Source organism: Triturus cristatus, chromosome 10 (genome assembly GCF_964204655.1).
Source record: "Triturus cristatus chromosome 10, aTriCri1.1, whole genome shotgun sequence".
NCBI classification, from domain to species: domain Eukaryota; kingdom Metazoa; phylum Chordata; class Amphibia; order Caudata; family Salamandridae; genus Triturus; species Triturus cristatus.
Window position 1 is genome coordinate 427,731,494 of NC_140593.1, and position 24,232 is coordinate 427,755,725.

Below are 24,232 nucleotides of genomic sequence, written 5' to 3' on the forward strand. Positions count from 1 at the left end.
AGCTCTGCTCCCACAAGTGAGCCAGTGCAAGTGGAGACCAGAAGTGCACCATATCTTATTAAATATAGTGCATTTCTGCTCTCTCCCTCCACCTTTTTTGGGAGCAACTCCCAGTGGAGACACAATCCAGTTTTAACATAGCCACTCATTTTCTCTATTTCCTTTCCCTTCCTAGTTTTCTCATTTCCACTTTTAGCCACACCTTCGCCAACGTCAAGTTCTCCTTTCATCACCTCATCTGAGGACCCTTATAGCCAAACTTAAAACCAGTTGCAAACCCTCCTTACAATGTAAGAGTTGCCTCCTTTTCTCAATAATTATGAACCAGGGATATTTCTTTATTTTGTCATTTTTACACTTGTTAGCACAGTCTGGACATTGTTTACACCTCATTTAATACCCAAATAAGGTAATAAGCAATAGAAAGATTAACAGTTAACCTTTGCAAAGGGCCTTCCACTGCACGGTAACACGTGCTACTGCATTTTAGTAACTTTTGAACGGTTTGAGCTAGAAACTACATTTTTGAGGGGTAAAATCTACAGATAATGCAGCAGATGATGGATTGCGTGGCAAATGTGACATATCTATAACTATGCAAAGAATGCAGCATCTGCACAATTGCATAATTCCAGTGGCCCTGTATATAATGCACTTGTAATATGATGGATGGGATACCCACCACTTTTCAGGCGTAGTATCCCACCCGCCAAACTCGAAATCAGGATTTATCCCTGTTGATTTGTTAAGAGCGACTCGATAAGAATGATGGGACGAATATTGTTTTACTTTTTTTTCTTTTTACTTCAGTAAACATTGGTTCAAGGTTTACAAGAACCATTAAAAACATACATTGAGTGCAAAGTGTTTTTTACTCTGCCAGGGTTTGTGAACTTCCTTGTTTTTGCAACGCCATTAGTTTGAAAAGTTTCCCTTTTTTGCGTTCTGCAAGATAAATTTCACTACACACGCGAGCTGGATAAGTGTCACTTTCATGAAACCCAGCTTTATTGGAAAATCTGTGCAGAGTTTGTCTCTTTAAATTTACCTGGTGCGACATTAATGGTCCTTTATTTTCATGCAAATTAGGAGTAACATGACCCTTCACAACTTTGAAACGTTCTAAGTTTCCCATGGAGTTGAATTATATATATATGAGAAAACATCACTCTTCGCACACCCCTTGTAAACTTGCTAGTTGCTTATATCATAATCATACACTTTGAGGCGCATATTACAATGGAATGTGCAGATACAACAAAACATCATGAGAATTCTTATAAACGTTTATTCTTAATCAGCCCTCCTTCAGACCAGAATTCCACACATATGGACTTGAATCAATGTTGAAATGTGATGAGTCAATGTAACTTCAAAGAGTAGCCTCTAGACCAGTGATACTAAAAGTATGGCCCGGGTGCCGCTTGCTGCCCTCTTGACCTTCACATGCAGCTCACCTGGTGATCAGCAGCACAAGCTGCTGTTTAGTTGCTGAGCTCTAACATTCATAAACAAATGTTAAATGAACGGGCATTTATTAACCTGCAAATAAATGAGTGCCTGTTTATTGAACTTTTTTTTAGACCTCTTTACACAATCACTGACCCATCCAGACCCCATATGACTACCCGGTTGGCATCAGTGCTGGCCTCGGACCCACCACAGACTGCACTTTGTGGCCCCAGGGGCAAATGTTTGCGAGTACCCATGCTCTAGACAGAATATTGCACAAACACTGAAACCTTGTTTAGATATTCTATCTTGCTGGTTGTGGTCAGGTTCACCACCAAAAGCGTGCATACGCTACCTTAAAAGAGAACGCCAGAGACAGTAACTACCCTGAGCACACACCCAACACAAAAACTGGTTGTCAAGGCTCTCAACAGTGCTTCCTCCACCAGCCGCCTAGCACTCTACAATGACGGGCAGGGGTAATGCATGCTACTGGGAAGTCTCAATTTGGTGCAACCATTTGGCCTCACCTATCAGACTCAACTATTTAATGCTTGCATAGTCATGTAACAGAGATAGATCATCATTCAGTTTACTGGCCGTACATCTCCCCCTACGGACTGTGCTTGAAAGCTCGGTTCCACCTAGAAAGTCAACCCTGGACTACCAAAATGTTCTGCAAAGCCATCTGAATGGCAGATTCTGTGTTGTACTCATGCCAAAGAACAATAATGGAGTCACATAAAACTTGGTGTCACCTAAACCCCTAAGTGCTAAGGGTGTTCCCCTCTAGTACTAAGCCCATTTTTAGGTCTCGCCTGACCCAGAGCATGTGCTGGTCTGGCGAGACTTATTGAGAGGGCTCCAAAAAGTGCTACCAGGCCAGCCTAGAGCTACAGTGCATGTGCGCGGGCGCACGCATCGCGCTTTACCGCGATTACTTTCACTTTTGCGGCCGGGGGCCGGTTTGATGTTTGATCGTGATCGCGATCACTTTCACTTTCCCGGCCGCACGGCCGCTTTGCATGGCCAATAGGTCTCGCTTTTGGGACCTTATAAGTATTTAGTTATGCAACTGTTGCATGGCTTAACACTTATCAGGTCCCAAAGGCGAGACCTATTGGCTATGCCAATGCTTGTTGTTATTAGAGGATAAGCCTTCATAGCTTTTTTCCACATATCTTTTCCAAACTAAATCAATGGCCTTTTTTCCCCGAAATTGCAAACTGCATAGATTCCCAGAGTCTGTGCTTTTCTCTGCAGAGCTCTGAAAAAATGGACAAAATATAGCAATTTTGTTAAATAGAACAACCATCTGTTCAAGAAAGTGTGAGTTATCTTTTCCTAAAATGATAATGACAAAAGTTTGGCCAAAGTTTCCTGGAAGAGGAATAAAGATGAAAATATAGTGTTTTTTTACCACTGTGTTTGCAGTTTTGTAATAGTGGTCAATATTTCTACTTTTGGCTTGTCTATCCTGCATGTAATTAGAGTAGAACATAAATGTGAAACCCAGGGATGAATTCAGAAAGATATATGAAAACTAGATGCATTTTTAATTCAACAAGAGTTTGTGTACAATGTCAACGGTTTCTCAGACAGCTAATAATTCAAAGTGGTGCAAGCAAATGAGAAACAGGAGGCATTGGCAACAATGTTTTCATCTGAAGCGTATGTAGAGAACGACGATGAATAAACACTGCACACTTTTATGTTCCCCAAACCTTTTTAGAGCCAATAACAAAGCCATAGCTTACAGTGATGAATATTTGTATAGCTACCCTTTATCACTTGACAAAGAATAATACAATTAAACCATATTGGGTCTCGAGAAAAGCTATAGATTATTGGATTGTACCAAGAGTCTCAAATAACACACTTTTTATAAAATTGTTTTTTATTTAATTCAAAGAGTGTTTGAAGTTCCTGTAATTATTTCATATGCGACCCATGCCAAACATCACCCAAGTTTGTAATGCCTATTGTGGCGTATCATGTCCTACCTGCTAAATCCCTGCAATTGGGCAGTGTGTCTCATCCATCTCCCTTTCAAAAGCGGAGTCTGTTTCGTCAGTTCTAATTAGCACACTTATGGGGTTTTCCTGTTTTGTAAGATGGCCCTACCCACACATGCCATGTTTATCAGGCGGTGTTGGTATGCAGGATGGTAGCTTTGATCTTGGCTACATATTCCAGTGTTTTTGTGGGACCAGATTTGAGTGAGTTGCTTTTTAGCCACAGTTTGACTTTTGAAGGGCACAGAAATATGGGAGATCAATACAAGAAACTCTATGGTGCTCCAGTTTTCAGAAATGCAAGGGATAGCAAGGCATCCCCGATGGGAATTTTGAATAAATTGTTTTTTTAGATATAGTTTGACTGCTGCAGGGCAAACTAGGAATAAAAAACTAATGAAATCCGCAAAATCAAACCTCTATGGCTTCCCCATGGCTTCTTTTTTTCAGAAATGTTAGTTTTATTGATTTGCTTTGTATTTTTAAACAGTGCTATTCTACCAAACAAAAGTCAAGGTCTGTTTTACAGAGAGACCAATGGCCAATGTGCTCCTCCTTACACTTACATGAATTCAGAAAGTTGCAGCGTTCCATTCTTTATATCGAAGGCAACCACAAAGTTAAATACGTTCGCATATGCTTCCTATTACTACAGACAGGTCCTCACAGTAGCGTTACAGAATGCATAGTACCTATTTTTCAATATAGCCACTACTAGCGCAGACTCCCTTAATTCATGAAATTGTGAGATAGTGATGGGTTAAGAATGGTAGTGAGGGAGGAGGAGGGAAACTGGATTGATGGGTGGAGCACAGGAAGAGATGAGTACTTCTCTGCTACTAACAATGGACCAGGTTTGCTAAGCCTCTTCATTTACCTAGTGTCACGCAAGTCGATGCAAGGTAATGCAAGTGCTTAAGTGACATTTACAAATCCATATTTGTGTGGCTTTGCGTCACTTTCCATGCGCAAAGTAAAGGAAGGCAGCACTCTGAATTGCCTTGCGTTTCCCAGGTAATACACTGCTTGTTTTGGACAAAAGGTCAGTTGGCTAATCATGTCATTGCTAAAGAAGATAACTTGGTCAGATATGATACGATGTGGTTGGTCAAGAGTTGTGGAGGGAGACGCCGAAGTGGGGAAGTGCAACATCCAGTCCACGGAATTTAAGTACAGTTGTGGAGGGACTATTTGGAGATGCAGTTGAAGTTAGTAAAGGTGGCTTTGTGCATCAAGTGGTTGGAGCTGAGGAAGATGTTTGAACACTTGAATTTTGCATGCTGGATGGTACAGGACTGTAGGGCAGAGGTTTTACCCTACTACACGGTGAAGTTGAAGGAATCGGTGAAGGGGTTGTTGTTGATCTGGGTGACATGTCTGCCGCATTTCAATGGTGTTACTATGTGGGCATTAGAGGAATGAAGTGCAGTGCAGGCTTCAAATGTATCCACAAGCTGTGGGCGCAGGCAGCTTTGGATTGCATTGGCAATGAAGATGAGGTGTGCGGCATTGGCAGAGGCGTGGCTAAGCAGAGGACGCTGCACATACCTTCTAAAGTTGATTGTTGGTTAGAGCTTTGGTTTTGTAGAGATCGTAACTGGCAAACATGAAGATAAATGTCAGGGGCTATGACAGAGCTGGCAAATATGCAGACACCAAGGTGTCAGAGGGTATTGAGGATATTACAGGTGTTTCTTTAGGAACGTATTACTCCCAAAATTATTTTTTGGGCTTGCCATTAGCCATGTTTAGAGAATGAAATAGCTGAAACACTAGCTCTTTCCTAGTAAAAGAGGTAGAATGGTTTGTTGCCAGAGGCTGAGAAGATGAAGATAGTGAGGCCAGCAGAGTTGTGGGCACTAGGATAGTTAGGGTTCTGCATTTGAATGGAAGGGCATGGTCAACAGTGATTGCTTACAGGCAGGAATGTGGCACGCGCTTCTGGTGAGTGTGACAGGTGAAGAGGTGAAATGGGTAGAAGCCAGCAACTGTTGCATGGAAGATAGCAAGGGTTGCCATTTGTGGTAAGTCCTTCTTGGGTAATGAGCCAAGTGCAGGAGAGATGGGGCGTAGCTTGCTTGAGGGTTGAGCCAGGGAGAGGAGACTTAGTGCACGTTGAGGGATCTGCAACAATAGATATGTTGCATGTTTTGCTAGGGATGATGGGGAGTGTGTACTCTTCTGGTAGGGAGTCCACCTTTTGGTGTATGTATGGTTTGGTCATCTATCAAATTTACTCAGCAGGGCAGGGAGGTCTGCGAATGGGTCATCCAATGAGAGGGGAGCATTATCTAGTGATTAATTGTAGGAGACGTAAGGCAGATCAGAGGGGTGTAGCAATGATGTGGTTTTAGGAGTCAGGATGTAGAGGATATTTCTTGCAAGGCGTTTTAGCATGGAGATGCGAAGGGGCAGTTTTCAGGTATTTGAATGGGAATAGAGTGACTCATTTTCAGTTGCTAGAGGATCGAGAATGGGGTTTGGGGGGTTATGCTTATGGCAAGAAGAGTTTCCAGCACATTCATTTCAGTTGGCGCAGCAGCAGAGGTGTGGTAACTGTGTGGCGATGAGGTTTTAGGTGGGTCAACGTATGGCCATGTGATTCTGATTTCATTATGCAGTTTGTGTCTGGGGGCCAGAAAATGAGTGTTTGGGTTTACCGTCGTTCTTTTGTGAAGTGGCCAGAGCAACAGGCAGAGTAGATTGGTATGGTAAAGTGTATGTGCATTGGGGTCAGCTGCTACCCACATTTGAGTTGTAGAAAGTCAGGGGCTGTCTTGATCTATTAGGCTTGCATTTTAGGGACAATGACTGGGTGCAATTGCCAAGTGTAATGTTGCTTAAGGCAAAATATTTAAGCAGATTGAAAATGCATTGGACTGGTCAGGTGTTGTTTAGACAAACCTATTCCATTGTAGGATATGGCAAGGGTGGTAATGCCAGCAACCTTAGGCAGAGTGAGCAGAAAGGTCAGAAATGAAATGCGAGCTTTTTGTAGAGTGAAGCGGTTTCAGTTCACAATGCATAAAGACAATATGCATGAGGATTTTGAAATGTTCATTCATGACTGGGTGCTCTTCCCATGTTCTGTTCTGCTCTGGCTATATGTATAGGTCACTAATCACCCATGATGGCATCCAGGTGCATTAGCAGAGGGCAGGCGGCTGACACCTGGAGAGGTGACCTCTACGTGTTAGCTATAAGGGAGAATTATTGATGGAGAAACTGTGGGACTGAGTCTTGGTGTAATGTTAGGGTGAAAGGTGCAGGAAAAACAACTAATTAAGAGTTGACTTGTGCTGCTTTTTGGGCCAGATGTGGGGTGATAGAAGAGTTGGCTTGTTTTGTAGAGAAATGAGTCAACTTAAAGGGGTGGGCGAGAAGGGGGTTATCTGCAAAATGAGCGTTAAGGCTCTGAGAGATTAAGGAGATGAAGGTTTGGTGAAAATGTTGAGGATAGATAGAAAGAGAACTGTTAGGCGTTTGTCAGGTTTCATACTGTTAGGGGGGAAAGGGTGGTTTTAAGGGTGGATGTAGTTTGCAATGTTATTGACTAGTGATAACAGATTTTGAATAAGTAGCACAGCAATATGCCAAGTGATGTTTTCTAGGAGAAGTGACTTGTTCTCATTAAAGCAGCCTTTTGCACACTATGTCAGCATCTGCCATGAATGTGTCATTCATCCCAGTACGTATTGTAGAAAATGTTTCAAAATTCATCCTTTCGCAGATTTAAGGGTTCATTTCAAGTGGCCCAGTAACCGTCCCAATAACTTTGTGCCCCAGAGCGCTGATACTGGGGGCTCCGGAAACACTGGGTGAATGGGGGAGAGTGTTACCAAGTCATTAAATGTGGAACTCTGAGAATTCCCTTAGAAATGAGTAATTACTCAGCAAACTGTTGCCAAACTTTCTTGGTGAAATTAAAGCAATCTAAGGTGTTGCTGCAGGTCCCATAATTCCAATGGGGCCTGCACCTAGTTATGGATCTCATCAGAAGCCACTCATAAAGAGAGTCTAGGTATAACAGTAATGTAATAAGTTAGAGGAATACACCAACTCAAATGGTCTGGAAGTGAATTTGACAAAAACAAAAACAGTCGTCTATGGCAAGAGGGGAAAGAAAACAAGCATTGGCATAGCCAATAGGTCTCACCTTTGGGACCTTATAAGTGTTTAGCCATGCAACAGTTGCATAACTAAATACTTATAAGGTCCCAAAAGCGAGACCTATTGGCTATGCAAAGCAGCCGCAAAAGTGAAAGTGATCGCGATCACGATCAAACATCAAAGCGGCTGCGTGGCCGTGAAAGTGAAAGTAATCACGGTAAAGCGCGGCGCGCGTGCCCGCGCACATGCACTGTAGGTCTAGGCTTGCCTGGTAGCACTTTTTGGAGCCCTCTCAATAAGTCTCGCCAGACCAGCGCATGCGCTGGGTCAGGAGAGACCTAAAAAGAACCTGGTATTGGAGAAATAAGAGCCTTGAAAAAGTATCGGAGTGCAAGTATTTAGGAGTCTGGATTGACGCAAGAGGAAGCCAGTCACGGTCAGGGCTGGACTGAGAACCAAAACCGGCCCTGACAAAGTGCTCGGCTGGCAGAAGGGGGGGGGGGGCAGAAGGGGAGGGGCAGAAGGGGAGGGCCGATTTTGCAGCTATGCTGCAAAATCTGCCCTGTAACAAAAACGGCCCCCAGGGGCCCAAAACCAGCCCCCACAAGTGCAGCGCAACGGGGGATTGCCCGGTGCCACTACGGCCAGTCCGGCCCTGGTCACGGTCAACCAGAAACAAATCCTAGGCCCTGCAATGTGCTTGTACAACTTCTTCTAAACCCCTATGGGCCTCCAGCTTCGACCTCATGCTTCAGGTTATTAGGGCAAAGCTTCTGTCAACAATAACATACTGGAGTGAAGTCCTAATGGGGAAGGATGCTGGCCTCTTGAGCACTTTGGTGGCCAAGACATATAAATCTCTTTTTTGTCTTCCTAGGACAGCTTCTCCAGCACAAATACACCTGGAGTTTGGCCTGCCAAACCAAATAATAGGTAGAAAACATGCATTTCCCACTCTGTGCCAAAAACCAAGAGCCTAGAGCACCTTGAACAATCTTAACTGGCAAGAAATCGAATCCAGCCCGAGCAATTCACTGCACCGTCGGTTCCAGGAAACACCCTTAGACACTTTCCAGGCAAGGGATTTATGGAACCAGCAGGTGTTGCATGCAGCGTTTAAAGAAATGGGTCCCCATCAGCACTTAAAAGGCTAGCAAATTGAAGGATAAGAAAGTGCTAGCACGCGAAAAGCCACCAGGCATTTTTAAGCACAAATGATTGGAGCTATATCAAACAGAAGTGCATGCCTTATCGAAATGGGGCATTTCCAAAATCAAACTTCCTATCAAAGTGTTTACCCCAATCCACAGACCTCCTGTCGGCTGTGTGCAGCCGCTAAAGAAACACTTAAGCATATAGTCTGTTTGTGTCCAGCCAGCCTGCTTCGAGAGCATCTTGCGTAGAGCTTTCAGCTCTCTGAATGTGCAGTCTTGCAGACAGGCTATTATGGTGACGATGAATCCGGTCACCACCCAGTTGAACATAAGAATGGTAAAGCTATAATCAGTGAAATGCTCATACAGAATGGATATTTGTCTTAAATCATTTTTATGGTCGAAATTGAATTATACATTGCATTTTAATGACACCCAGTTATATAATTCTTTACAACTCACAGCGAACGTGATTTAGATTTGTAAAGTTTTAGAGCATTTCTAAGTATTGCATGAAAATTATGAACTACCCACTTCATCAGTTGTAATGCCCCCCTGTTATTTAGCCCCATATAGTAGCTACCTTCTGGCGTGGCGACTTGCGATTCTACACTCTCAACAAGAGAACTTTTTATGTAATGTTTGATATACATTTCCTGCAAGGATTCGCACTCCTCCACGCATTGTGATTTTAAGTATGTAGTAGTTCTAGTGAAGTTTTTATGTATTATGACTTTTGCAAAGATCTTAATCATGCAAATAAAGATTCATTCATTCAGCCTTATGATAAGGTTTTCTGCTTTTTTATGTTTGTCTCTTTTTCTGAATAAAAATATTTAAAATGCAGAAGTGTTTGGTTGAATCTGGAACTAACAAACTCTACTACTTGAAGTTGTAATTTAGGTACTTCGAAATATCTGCCTAGACACTGAAGCTGGGAATGTGTGCAATGTAAGACAGATGTATGGAGCCATGCAGGCCTGTGTGCTGGATTTAGCTGGATCTTGAAACGCTCAAGGACGCCTTCACTTAAGTAAATTTCCAACAGGTGTCAGTACAGGGCTACATGAGGACACTTTGCATACGTCCCTGTCTGATTTTCCAAAATTTTTATTCCTTTGCATGGCAAATATTTTATTTGAAATCCAATGCTGTTGAGTTTGGCTGGTAATGACACTTTGCTCAAAAACAATCTTTGTCCTACCAACCGGCGAGCTATTAAAAGTATAGACTGATGCAACCTCGAATGCGCCGCTGCTGAGCTGTACGGAGCTCGGCCTGAGAAGTCAGTGTGTATTTTGTTGGCCTGGCACGATTCTGTGTCTTTCCATGGGAGGCTTAAAATGAAACACTGAAAATGACTATATCTCCAACTTGCATGACAATTGCTTTCACACGGACAAACAGCCTATATGCAGATGTGCAGTATAGCAAACCCTACAGGAAAATGTCACAATAATTGTATGATGTCATCAGTAATGCCATCAATAATGCCATTTGAGGTGTCATCAGTTAAGTCATCTACGCTATCATGTAACATGACATGAGCGAAGTAATATGTGGGGTCATGAGCAGCGCACGGTGTGGGTCAAGTTATAATTAGCTCAGTAAATCATAACTGGTGAATTTCAGTGTTTTATTGTTTTTTAAAATGGAGTGCCTGTGCTGGTTCAACACCAAACTATAGTCACTTTTAGCTTTTTTTTTGAGTAAGCTAAAATTTACTATCATACCGAACAATAAAGTCACTTTAAAAGCAGCAAAAACACGAGTGCTCGGAATCATAGGAGTGCCCCCCCCCACCCCCCATCCATGTGTGAAAATAATAGAAATCCGCTCACAGCGTAAATGCAGAGAATGGGCACTCCGGGGGGTCAGATTTCACATGTTCACTAAAGGATTTTGCACATTGATGGCCCTTGAGACGTGATGGCGCCGGAGCGGGGGGGCGAGTCACTGGAGATGCTGCAAGACTCAGGAGTGGCCGTACTTAACCCCCAATCTCCCTAACTAATGTTGCCTGGCCTCCACATCTTAAGCACTTCCCCGCCTGGGACCCTTTTCAACCAATTTCAGGCAAGAATTGGGGCAGCAGACCTAGCAATTTGGCCGATGCCCAGTGGAGCTACCTGGGTAGCTATAGAGGAGATTGGCTGTGGATCACCCCCTCGGCCGTCACCTACCCAGCCGGACATTGGACAGACCTTCCTTCCTCTCTCTGCCGTGTCTTCTTCCTTTCCCTGCCTTCCAACAAAAATGCCGGCTTGTTTGACTTTCACTTTTCTTTTTGGTTCTCCTGAATTACTTTCCCCCTTGCCAGTCTTTCCTGACCTGATCTTCATTCCAACCCCATTTTACTCTTCCCCTCTTCCTTCTACACCCCATTGGATGTGTGTATATGTTAATCTATGCTCTAGTAATTCATGTTACTGTGTAACACTGTTTTTTTTTCTCTATGTTATACTAGGCCCCTGTAACTGATGTAATTTTGTAACTCGCTAATCCTCATCTGTGTGTGTGTGTATATATATACATCTATACATATATATATATATATATATATATCAAAGCTCTTGAGGTTTGCCACACGAGTAGGAATCACTCGAACAACAGGTAAGGTTCACCTCACAACCTTTAATCTTCGGTACAGACGGACTTTGCAGGCGAGCAAACAAACAGTCTCAACGCTTTGCCTGACGCGTTTCGAGTATCATCTCTTCTTCAGAGGCTGGACGTTGAAGTTTGCAGTTACGGACACTCTCCCTCCATTATATCGGCATTATGACACGCCCCTCGATGGGCCGCCCAAATGGGTTCTATGCTTGCTGCCTTATGGGAAAGAGAGTCCACTTATTTTGCCGTGAATCGGTGCTACTTATCTGTCGTTCTTAGAGGCTCTGGATGCGCCCTCCGCTTGCTAGTTCGTCCTAATCCACAGCCTGTTGCCCCACACGAGGACAGGTGAAGCCAAGTCCCCAGCGGCCCCTAATCTTCATAGGGTGGTGCATTCCCAGCGGCTGGACTGCCGCTTGTAAATCAAAGCTCTTGAGGTTTGCCACACGAGTAGGAATCACTCGAACAACAGGTAAGGTTCACCTCACAACCTTTAATCTTCGGTACAGACGGACTTTGCAGGCGAGCAAACAAACAGTCTCAACGCTTTGCCTGACGCGTTTCAAGTATCATCTCTTCTTCAGAGGCTGGACGTTGAAGTTTGCAGTTACGGACACTCTCCCTCCATTATATCGGCATTATGACACGCCCCTCGATGGGCCGCCCAAATGGGTTCTATGCTTGCTGCCTTATGGGAAAGAGAGTCCACTTATTTTGCCGTGAATCGGTGCTACTTATCTGTCGTTCTTAGAGGCTCTGGATGCGCCCTCCGCTTGCTAGTTCGTCCTAATCCACAGCCTGTTGCCCCACACGAGGACAGGTGAAGCCAAGTCCCCAGTGGCCCCTAATCTTCATAGGGTGGCGCATTCCCAGCGGCTGGACTGCCGCTTGTAAATCAAAGCTCTTGAGGTTTGCCACACGAGTAGGAATCACTCGAACAACAGGTAAGGTTCACCTCACAACCTTTAATCTTCGGTACAGACGGACTTTGCAGGCGAGCAAACAAACAGTCTCAACGCTTTGCCTGACGCGTTTCGAATATCATCTCTTCTTCAGAGGCTGGACGTTGAAGTTTGCAGTTACGGACACTCTCCCTCCATTATATCGGCATTATGACACGCCCCTCGATGGGCCGCCCAAATGGGTTCTATGCTTGCTGCCTTATGGGAAAGAGAGTCCACTTATTTTGCCGTGAATCGGTGCTACTTATCTGCCGTTCTTAGAGGCTCTGGATGCGCCCTCCGCTTGCTAGTTCGTCCTAATCCACAGCCTGTTGCCCCACACGAGGACAGGTGAAGCCAAGTCCCCAGCGGCCCCTAATCTTCATAGGGTGGTGCATTCCCAGCGGCTGGACTGCCGCTTGTAAATCAAAGCTCTTGAGGTTTGCCACACGAGTAGGAATCACTCGAACAACAAGTAAGGTTCACCTCACAACCTTTAATCTTCGGTACAGACGGACTTTGCAGGCGAGCAAACAAACAGTCTCAACGCTTTGCCTGACGCGTTTCGAGTATCATCTCTTCTTCAGAGGCTGGACGTTGAAGTTTGCAGTTACGGACACTCTCCCTCCATTATATCGGCATTATGACACGCCCCTCGATGGGCCGCCCAAATGGGTTCTATGCTTGCTGCCTTATGGGAAAGAGACAGTATAGGGAAAGGGGTCCCAGAGTATATGAAATATAGAGCACACTGAATAGAATAAATTTAAAAAATGAATCAACAAAAAGGAAGCGTGAGTGTTGTTTAATCACACTCTGCACTGGTATCAAGTCATTTCAGATACAACAACAATTCCAATTAAACAAAATGAGGTGCAAGAGAGTGCCCAGGGAGGGGGGGGGGGGAAAGGGGAACGTGTGGATAGTGATATTTTAGGAAGGAGGGGGTTAAGTGACACAACAATTCAGAACAATATCACAACTTAATTGTTTGGGCAAAATATTTCATGCCACATATTCAGACTGACATAAATTCGTTGAGACATGTGATCATTTGAAAACCCATGTACATAAAAGAGAACACAGTGTAAAATACACTATTGAGGTACTGGTATGGATGATAAGTCGACGTTTCGACCCCTTAAACCCAAAAGGGTGGATAGGTAATTGAATTCCTTATTGACGGGGTCTTCATCAGGACAGGGTCGCAGGGGTGAAGGGAGTGGGGAAGGGCACCTGTATAATGAAACAATAGTGATTAAAAACGACTCTGGGGTCCTAGAGAAAGCATAAATAGGATTGATGGGAGGAAATCACCATAGTTACCGTTAAATGAATTCTTGGCTGAATCGCGGATAACGGGGCAGTAGGGCTCCCAAGGTGGAGAACGAAGACACCTGAAAATAAAGTGTCAGGGTGAGGGGGAGGCTAATCACGTAGCTGAAAAAGCAGACTAAAAAGTTGATGACTCACTGAATGACGAAGTCTCAGGATAGCGAATTAGGAACTCAGTCTAAGCCGTGGAAGTGGACCATCGGTGAAAGGCGTGGAATAAATCGCATTCGATTATTACTTCTACAAAAGAACATATCAATAAAGTATTGAAAACGCTACTGAGGAAAAGGGTAACAGGTTCCAGGAACCAATTCACAACATCCGTGATGACTCATAATATAGGTTTAAATAGTCATGAGGCTCAGGTCATGTCAGGAGATGGATTACTGAAATTAGACCTGTATATCATACAGTTGACAGCCTCCAAAATCAAATCGCGCACTCTCAACTTGTGAACTAAATGCGGGGAAAAAATATTGTGAAAAACGGGATGGTCCTGCATTCAAGAAGGTTAACAGAAAGACAGAAGCCAACTCGTAGACAAAGGCGCTGAGGACCGAGGTTACCCAGCGCTAGTTCAACAAAAGAGGGAGGAGGGAGAGCCTTACCGAGCCACAAGGAGGAAGCGCTGAATCAACCCGTAGTGGATGGACCGGCGCCGCGTCTGGGGGTGATTATATGACGTGAAAAAGCACGCCGTCCGCCACGCTGCGTACCGGCGCGGGCAGCCGCTAGATGCTGGCAAAAGAGGGTAATAGAAAAAAGACATCCGAAAGGTGTCTCCGTTGTGGAGTTGAAGCGGCGTGGGAAACTAAATAAACACTAAAGATTAAAGGAGTAAGGGGTCGAAGCATCGGCACCAAAAACATAATTATTTCTTAGAACCAACAAATAGCCCTCGTATCGGAAAGAGAGTCCACTTATTTTGCCGTGAATCGGTGCTACTTATCTGTCGTATATATATATACACACACACACACACATACAAATCATGTGATCAAGGCCCGAACGGGCCAAAACGCATAGTGGCAGACTAAAATAAACTAGCTATACTGCACCTATTGTGTGGTCCGTGTCTGTTTTGTCGAAGGATGGCAGAAGAAAGCAGAGAAATCGGATATATATATATATTGCATTACACAGTGGCAGTGGGTGCTTCATGGAAAGTTTCAGGATGATCTGTCAACCAGGGGCCGCCAAAAACAAAGGATCCCAAACATGTCTTCCCCACGCAACTTCCCATATGAGTCTTTAACAGCGCTACAGCCAAAAAGGCTGAATGGAATTGCATCAAATTCAGGAGAAAGCTAGATCTTTATGGAGAAAGCATGATTTTTTGGTGTATAACCTTTCAGGAGGTTTTCAAAAATTAATGTTCAAAATATTCTATTCAGCAGTAGTACTGCCAGACCAGCAGATCAAAAGATAAGTTCTGATTGGCTGCCATTAACATTTATGAAGATGTCTGGCAGCTGTATTAGGACCCAGAGAGTTAGTCCCTGTGTCGTACTGCGGTCGTGCAGTATAATTTTGTTTTTTTTAAGGGCAGTACCCTGCCAATCTTTATTATAATCCCCCAAGGTTAGTGCATTTTTTTTTAAAGAAATCTTTTTTTTATAAAAGGAAGGAGGCGTACATGTGCCACCATCCCCTGGCAATGTATTGGCCACAGGAACCTTATCCTCCGGTGCCTAATGCTTTACCAATTAGAGGAGAGGGCTTGGGGCCTACCTCCCCAAGCCACGTAATGGCTCCAGAAACCCCATCCCCCAGGGCCTGATGCCAGGCAGTGTTCCGGGGAACCCATCTCCCTGGACACTGTGTTGTTTCCTGTCCATGAGAGCATGGCCATGGCCAAAAAAGCTAAATCACTCCCTACGCTCTCCTAGGCAGGGAACATAGGATTGCCCCCCCCCCCCCCCCACCATGGGAGGCCACACTCTCCTTCTAATAATTGAGACAGGCCTCTCTGCCCACCTCAGTTGTAGGCAAAGGTCTTCCTGCCTTTTCCCAGGATGATGGACAGCTTACCAAAAGGCCCCACTGTGCGTTTCCCGACGATTTTGGTGACATGTTCTTGATATCGAGGAATATGAGGACATCTCTAGAAAACAAAGAAGCACTTACTTCATATAGATAAGAGGAAGTACTATTGTTTGGTGGAGATTTACCTCTTTGTAGTCTTGTTGTCCTCTCTATGGGCCATATGGAGGCCCATAGGAATGAATGGGAAGCCAGTTGCCATTACCGAATCGGTAAATACCGAATCGGTAATGGGGGAGGCATCATCATGGGTGGCAGGGTGTCACATTGACACCCTGTTGCACCCCTGATTCGTCCATGTGTGCACATGTGGCGCACATACATGCCCTAAGTATGTCTGCCACATTGCACACTTAAACGTGCACAAAAATGCTTTTTTTCACCTATTCGTCATTTACCACCAACTTTTAGTTGGTGGTAATAACGAATCCCCACACCCACGACACACTCCCCCTACATCTCATTTCAGGATTCGGTATTTACCGAATCGGTAAAATTACCGATTCGGTAATTTTACCGATTCGGTAAATTACCGAATCCTGAAATGATCCCCCTACATAGCAAAAGCCTAAATACCGGTCGGTAACGGTATATTTACCGAAAATCGGCCGTTACCGACCGGTATTAGGCTTCTTATATATGGCCGTATGTGAGGATTCATGTTATCACAGATTTCTGGATAAAGATGCAAAAGGAACAATCACATTGCCAAATGCACACAAGGTCACTGGAGACATTTCCTTGTAGTACATTTCACAGATGTAATGTAGACTACACACTGGACATTTACCCAATGAGGTAGCAATTACTAATTAACCAGAAGAAAGTAATCCATTTGAGTAGATGTTATGTAAAACGGTGTACTCTTGTTGGATAAAAGGGCAGGAGCAGTTCCTTTGTGGCCGAGTAACTCACACAGCTACTGACACACCCACACTGACACTTAGACACACACTCATACACTCAAGCACTCACACACCCAATGCAGACACTTGCATACCCATTCACATATGCACTCACTCACTTAGACATTCATACACCCACCCACAGACCCATTCTGACACTTACACAGAGACCCACTCAGACATGCATGCACCCACTCACAGACCCATGCATCCAGTCACACAGCCACTCACAGACCGACTCAGAGATTACCACACTCACTCACTAGCCCACTCACTCACATTCGCAGACTGACTCACACACTTATGGAGAAATTTGCAAACCCACTGAGACACTCTCACACCTACTCACAGACCCACTGAGACACTCACTAATGCACCCACTCAGACACTCATGTACACACTCACAGATCCACTGAGACACTCACACACCCAGTGAGAGACTTATGAGGAGACTCCCAGACACATACAGACACTCACACACCCATTGAGGCACTTACACACTCCGTCACACACCCACTGACTCTCATGCCCTCACTCACACACTCTCAAAGGTTACAGCTAGGAATAAAAAAATAAAAACCTTAGAAATTCACTTAAAAACAAAAGGTTACAGGGATGTTATAGTTAGCTAATAAAATTAAAAACATTTGAAATTCACTGAAAAAAACAAAGGTTATGGGGTGCTATAGTTAGGCTTAGATTTCACTTGTACAAAACTGTAAAATTCAGTAGTTATAGTTACCTGAGCTAACTATAACTTATGCCCCTGCAAGGCACTGCATATGAACTCACATATTATATCACTCATGACATGATCAGTGCTATCACTGGTGGCATCTCTGATGATATCTCAAATGACATCACTCATGACATCATCCACAGAACCACTCATACACCTGCAAACACGCCCACACAACCACTCATATACCTATTCACAGACCCTTACAAGTACCCACACAACCATTCACTCATCCATAGAGCCTTTCACATGCCCACTCACTCATACAGCCACTCACATAACCATGCACTCAGCCATACAGCTACAAATACAACCAGTCAGCTACACATACAACCAGTCACCCATTTATACAGCCACTCACACAGACACACACTCGCCCATGCAGCTACTCACACACCCATGTATTCACCCACACAGCCACTCACACACCTACTCCCTCACCCATACAGCCTCTCAACACAGCCATTCATTCACCCACACAAGCACTTACATAAGCATTCACACATCCATACAAGCACTCACACATCTTCTCACTCATCCATTCAGCCATTCACATACTAACCCACAAACAGCCATTTACACACCCAGTCACTCACTCATACAGCCATTCAGACACCCACTCACTCACCCATATAGCCACTGACACACCCACTCACTCACCAATACAGCCACTCCCACAGCCACTCACTCTCCCACACAGCTACTCACACACCCACTCATACACCCATATAGCCACTCACAAACTCTCTATAGGTCTCGGGGGCGCAGCTCCTGGGGAGATAGAGAGACAGAATTGTGTGAGAAGAGCAATGTAGGCTCCTCTGGAGGCGGGGACCCGGCAGGGCCACAGGGGCCTTGAGGCTCCCCTGTGGCCCATAACAAGGAGATGGTGGGTGTCCTGTGTGAGCACCAGGGCAGCCACACTTTATTGGCTAAACCCCGAGCAATGGGGTCCCCGGAGCTGAAATCAGCCCAGGGAGTGGGGATCCATGCCCCCTCCCTGATTGGCTGCCTTTGGGGGTGTTGGCCATAACTATAAACTCACTATAACTCAAGCCCTAAGGTAACTATAACTCACGCCCTTGCCATACACCACTAATTATCCAACATCTCTCATGAAATCTTCTATGCCATCATTGATAATATCACTGTAACAGTTCCAATAAAATAAATGATGAGAAAACTGTGCATGGCGGTGCACAAGTTATTACTACCTTAGGGAATACGTTATTTCTATGGTTTTGTGTGTGTGTGTGTGTGTGTGTGTGTATATATAACTTGTTTTGCTGATGAATTTGAATTAAAACTAACTGCAACTAAACAAGTGGATTCCGTTTGAGTGCGTGTTCTCCTGACCTCTGGGCTCAGAGGACTCCTGCTGTTCAATTGTACCGGTTGCCCTACCGGGCGTACTACGCACCGCCCCAAAAAAAGAGTGCCGACCTTCGACAAAGGGCATTACAGGATTCATATATATATATATATATATATATATATATATGTCTCCAAAGGTGCCCAGAGCTCCAAGAACGCTACTCCACAGATGACGGTTTAACAAAACCTTTTATTTGAAACAGATGCTGACATCTCTGTTTAATTCCTTTCCCTGACGCGTTTCAGAGCAAACGTGCTCCTTCATCATAGGGGGAAGACTGGCAAGAACGGAAAGCACCCAACCAATATTTGCCGCTTTTACATGTGCTCCCAGGTGAGCAGCATGCCGGTAGTTGTAGTGTCCATTAACTCCCCGTAGTGGGGTCCGTAATCCTGTCAGATTAATTAATGCTTCCATTTTGTTATGGCATTTTCGCCCTCCAGTGGGCTTCAGAGATTCAGTACCTGTTTTAATTACAAAGTCCTCTGTGCTGCAGTTTGGCTCGGGGCAATTCCCAAACCCGCAGTCCTGTACTGTTTCTCGACAGGTGGTGCATCCTTACACGGCTGGGCTGCCGTGTCAAATATGTCTCCAAAGGTGCCCAGAGCTCCAAGAACGCTACTCCACAGATGACGGTTTAACAAAACCTTTTATTTGAAACAGATGCTGACATCTCTGTTTAATTCCTTTCCCTGACGCGTTTCAGAGCAAACGTGCTCCTTCATCATAGGGGGAAGACTGGCAAGAACGGAAAGCACCCAACCAATATTTGCCGCTTTTACATGTGCTCCCAGGTGAGCAGCATGCCGGTAGTTGTAGTGTCCATTAACTCCCCGTAGTGGGGTCCGTAATCCTGTCAGATTAATTAATGCTTCCATTTTGTTATGGCATTTTCGCCCTCCAGTGGGCTTCAGAGATTCAGTACCTGTTTTAATTACAAAGTCCTCTGTGCTGCAGTTTGGCTCGGGGCAATTCCCAAACCCGCAGTCCTGTACTGTTTCTCGACAGGTGGTGCATCCTTACACGGCTGGGCTGCCGTGTCAAATATGTCTCCAAAGGTGCCCAGAGCTCCAAGAACGCTACTCCACAGATGACGGTTTAACAAAACCTTTTATTTGAAACAGATGCTGACATCTCTGTTTAATTCCTTTCCCTGACGCGTTTCAGAGCAAACGTGCTCCTTCATCATAGGGGGAAGACTGGCAAGAACGGAAAGCACCCAACCAATATTTGCCGCTTTTACATGTGCTCCCAGGTGAGCAGCATGCCAGTAGTTGTAGTGTCCATTAACTCCCCGTAGTGGGGTCCGTAATCCTGTCAGATTAATTAATGCTTCCATTTTGTTATGGCATTTTCGCCCTCCAGTGGGCTTCAGAGATTCAGTACCTGTTTTAATTACAAAGTCCTCTGTGCTGCAGTTTGGCTCGGGGCAATTCCCAAACCCGCAGTCCTGTACTGTTTCTCGACAGGTGGTGCATCCTTACACGGCTGGGCTGCCGTGTCAAATATGTCTCCAAAGGTGCCCATAATATATAATGTTGTCATTTAAATAAATAAATCCAAGTGATTTTCACCCCCCTGGAGTGCTGGATGATCTTTGCTGCAAGCTGTGGTCTTATGCGAGATATATATATATATATATATATATATATACACACACACACACACACACACACACACACACAAAAACAAAGGTTACAGGGACGTTATAGTTGGATTCTGATTTTACACACACAAAGTCATCTAAACTCAGCAGTTATAGTTATACTTAGCTCAAGAAACTATAACTTATGCCTTATGGTAACTATAACCTTGCCATTCAAAAGAAACTCTGGCAAATATACATATTATACACACTAACTTTAGTTAGCTATACAGCCCCAAACCCCCCACCAAATGCATTGCTCATGTCACACACATCACTGACGACACCACAAATGCCGTCACATGCAACGCTGTGCTCCCCTTACATATGGAGCTCATCGAATGTTAGACGAGAACCATGACTTAGCTGATATTGCCAGGTGAGTGGTTGCCAATGTGTTTATGTGTTGTGTGTGCATAGGATATAGCAGAAGGCAATGTACTGTACAGTATGCCCTATATTACTGCACCTGCCACATATAGAACATAGTTGCTAGCCTTAACCTCCATGCCAAATTCCCAGGTATATAGTGGCCATAGGCCATGGCCACAGGCCAAGCCCTGTACAAGTTACATATAAAGTGTGGCAGAAGGCCAGCCCTTCTATCGTCTTTCACAAAAGAATTGAAAACTGGTTTCAATTATGTCTTTACATGTGCCTAAATTACAACTTTATGGTAATTCAGAAAAGTTTACCTCAAAACCTAGGGGCAGATTTACAAGGACTGGCGCATCCCTGCACATCAGCAGGGATGTGCCAGGTAAGATGCGTCACGCAAGTTTACCCTTGCGCCACCACAGATGCGCCGCATTTACAATGTGGAGCATAGTGGCGCAAGGATAAACAGATGCGTGACGCATCTGATGGCGTAAGGGCGGCACATTGCTGGAGTCGTGTCGCAAGCCCGACGCAACTCCAGCAATGTTCAGGGGCTGCCCATACCTAACATGCTGCGTCAAGCCTTACGCCTGCTTCAAGCAGGCGCAGGGTTTTGACGCAGCAGCGTCGGAAAAGTGACTCTGTGAAATCTTGTAGATTTCACTGCGTCACTTTTCCGAGGCTTTTTCCGACGGAACACCCACCCTGCATACATTAAACCTGACGCAGGTTTAATGTGGCGCAGGGCTTTACAACGTGACGCATCTCCCTAGATGCGTCACATTGTAAATAAGGCGCAACATGGCGCATGGTTTACGCCGCCGCTGCGTCACAGAAGTGACGCAACAGTGGTGTAAATGTGTCAAAAGGGTCTTGTAAATCTGCCCCTTAATTTTTACATGCATAGATTATAAACTACCTTAATACCCAGAGATATGGTGGCGACTGCAAGAAGACTTGAAAGTATTTCAGTGAGACCATCAAAGCCGAAGGCGGAGAATTCCAAAATGTTTACATTTCTTTCAGGTTCATTCTGCATACCTCCAAACCAAACTACTCTCCACAAACTGCCCTCCCCTTCTACACACATTTTGTTAATATCTACTTGTTCAGTGCATTTCAACCCACTTTCACCCAACTTATGCCCACAGCCCGAGACTGGCAGAAAGTGAGTGGCAGCTAGTATAAAGTGTGCCTTCTTAATGTAATGAATTTTTATGTTAACTTTAAATACCTAAATACAGAAGGGAGAGGGGTTTAGAAGTTGGGAGTGACTAAAGAAAGCGCGCTATAGAAGGCAGGGCAGTATAGAAGGCAGTGACCTATAGACGTGATGGTGATCTACAAGGGGGGCTTTATAAACAAGAGGCACAAAAAGGAGGTTTTAATGATGCAATGCATATAAAATGGAGGATTGCATAAATGTAATTTTGGTACAGAACAGGTGATTTAAAAAGGGGTGAATTACATAAGGGGGCTGTCAAAGAAGGAGAACATCAAATGCTTTGCTAAGGTTGTGTTGGTGAAATAGATGGTACTATAGAAACCGAACAGCCAGGTTCCCACATGTGCTCTGTATGGTGGGAGCAGTTGGAGCAGAACATCGGGGGACTCTGCTAAGGGTTGCTTTGTGGACAGGTTAGTGCACGGCTGGCAATTACCGGTGGTGTTAAGATAGGGGCAAACTGCCAGAGAGACTGCAGGCACTGCCATGCATGATGATGGGCAGTGGGTGCCAAGAGTGACCCCTTGTCTCCCTTGTGAGGGAGTTCGAGTCAGATCAGGTGGTAGTGCCAGTACACCCATACTAGTGGCCACTGTCAGCTCGAAATTATAATAGGCTGGGTACAAGGATTGGGCACTGCTGTGTGAGAGACACACCAGGATAGCCTCTGGCGATGCAGTCAGCGGTGGTAAGAGAATGGTGGACATTTTCCATGCTTCCATTATGGCAAGTGCTGGAAAGTAGGTGGGTCCCACTGGATCCCGGTTTCGGCAGGGAAACATGCTGAATTTGCCCTGGTGTCATTTTCCAACACCAGGACATGATTCAGCAGCACCCGCATGCTGTCGGCAATCTGTTTGGTATTATCAAATACAGGAGACAGCCGTAGTCACAGTAGAGACCTGGGTAAACGTAGTAACATACAATGACTCAACAGAAATCAATGAGGGGATGAGATTCAAGAAGTAAACTAATTACAATGCAAACATTAAAAAATGACAAACAGTCCCAGGAAAATGCTTGAATGCAATTATATTGACAGCAAAGACATACAAATTGAACTTCACACATCAAAATGCAGCATCACCCATGCTTTAAAGTTGTGTACTAAGTGAAAAGGTGAACACTTTGTGCTTGTGAAGAAATAATAAAAAGGCACAAGTGAAGCAAGTGAAAGAAATAAAGAATGCTACATCGTATCGGACACGTAATCAAAGTTTGGTTATGCATGAATCAATACATTTATGGAAGAATTTATAAAATCATGTCATAATTCAGAAGTCCAAATTTATCTGCAAGTGGACGACGTTTCGACCTTTATGACTGGAGGTCATCATCAGGGCATAAACACCACAATGTAGGGTGATAGCTGCCTAATGGGTGAAAAATGAAAATTGATATTGCTGACCCCCATGCTATGTCACTGGCTGCTTGTCTTCCTACATGGAGGGCATAGCACACGAGAGCCGGCTTTAGGGCGGTATAACTTGTGCAACCGCACCTGGTGCTGCCTTCGGGGGAGTGCTGTGTTTAAAAATAATTTATAGGTTTGAAAGCACTGCTGCAGAGTTCTTTGTGTGTCCAGCAGTTTTCAGACAACAATAAAAATGTCAAGATAGCTCTGATAATTAATGTTCCTGCTGGAGAGAGATCTTAGTTTTGTCTAGCAGTTTTGACCCATCATAGAGTAGTGTAGAGGGTCGATATGACTGCTGCAAAGAACATGTACCATACAGATCACAGATCTGTATTTTATGCGGATAGCTCAGAGGATTACTGATCTTGTCACCAACGTCCTTTTGTTACTTGCACTTCATAAGGTACAATCCTAATATAGCACAGTAACCTATGAACTGTCATCAAAGAGCTGCATGCAAACTGCATGGTATAGGTTAGAACGTTGTTTTCCCCCAGCCTTTCATTATCCTGATATTGCTAAAAGGGTTTGTTTGGGTAGAAATGCATTCTTATTTGTAAAGCCAACCTCAAATACTGTGGTACATTTTAAATTCTGAGTTTGTGCTTCTCTAGACCAAACACTCTTAAAATATACTGCTTACTAGCGTGGATGGCATGATTCCTACACCTTGTAATCGTCATTGTATATGTAACACTTCCTGTAGACTGATTTACCCGTGTATGGTTCGTTTTCGCTGTATACTGTGCTTGTGGTGTAAAGGGACCTGAAACCCTACACTTGTAGGAGCTGCACAATAAAATGAATGAATGCATGAGAGAATGGGTCTGTGGAGAGCTGAGGGGCATTATTGGGGGTGATAGCGAGGGAATCCGTGCAGAAGGG

The 24,232-nt window shown here is 44.4% G+C and overlaps 1 protein-coding gene across 2 annotated transcripts in view; it reads right to left on the minus strand.

Moving 5' to 3' along the window:
• The window catches only part of MKX (mohawk homeobox), a 239,742-nt gene that overhangs the window by 209,749 nt on the left and 5,761 nt on the right, over nucleotides 1–24,232 (minus strand). The window lies entirely within an intron of this gene.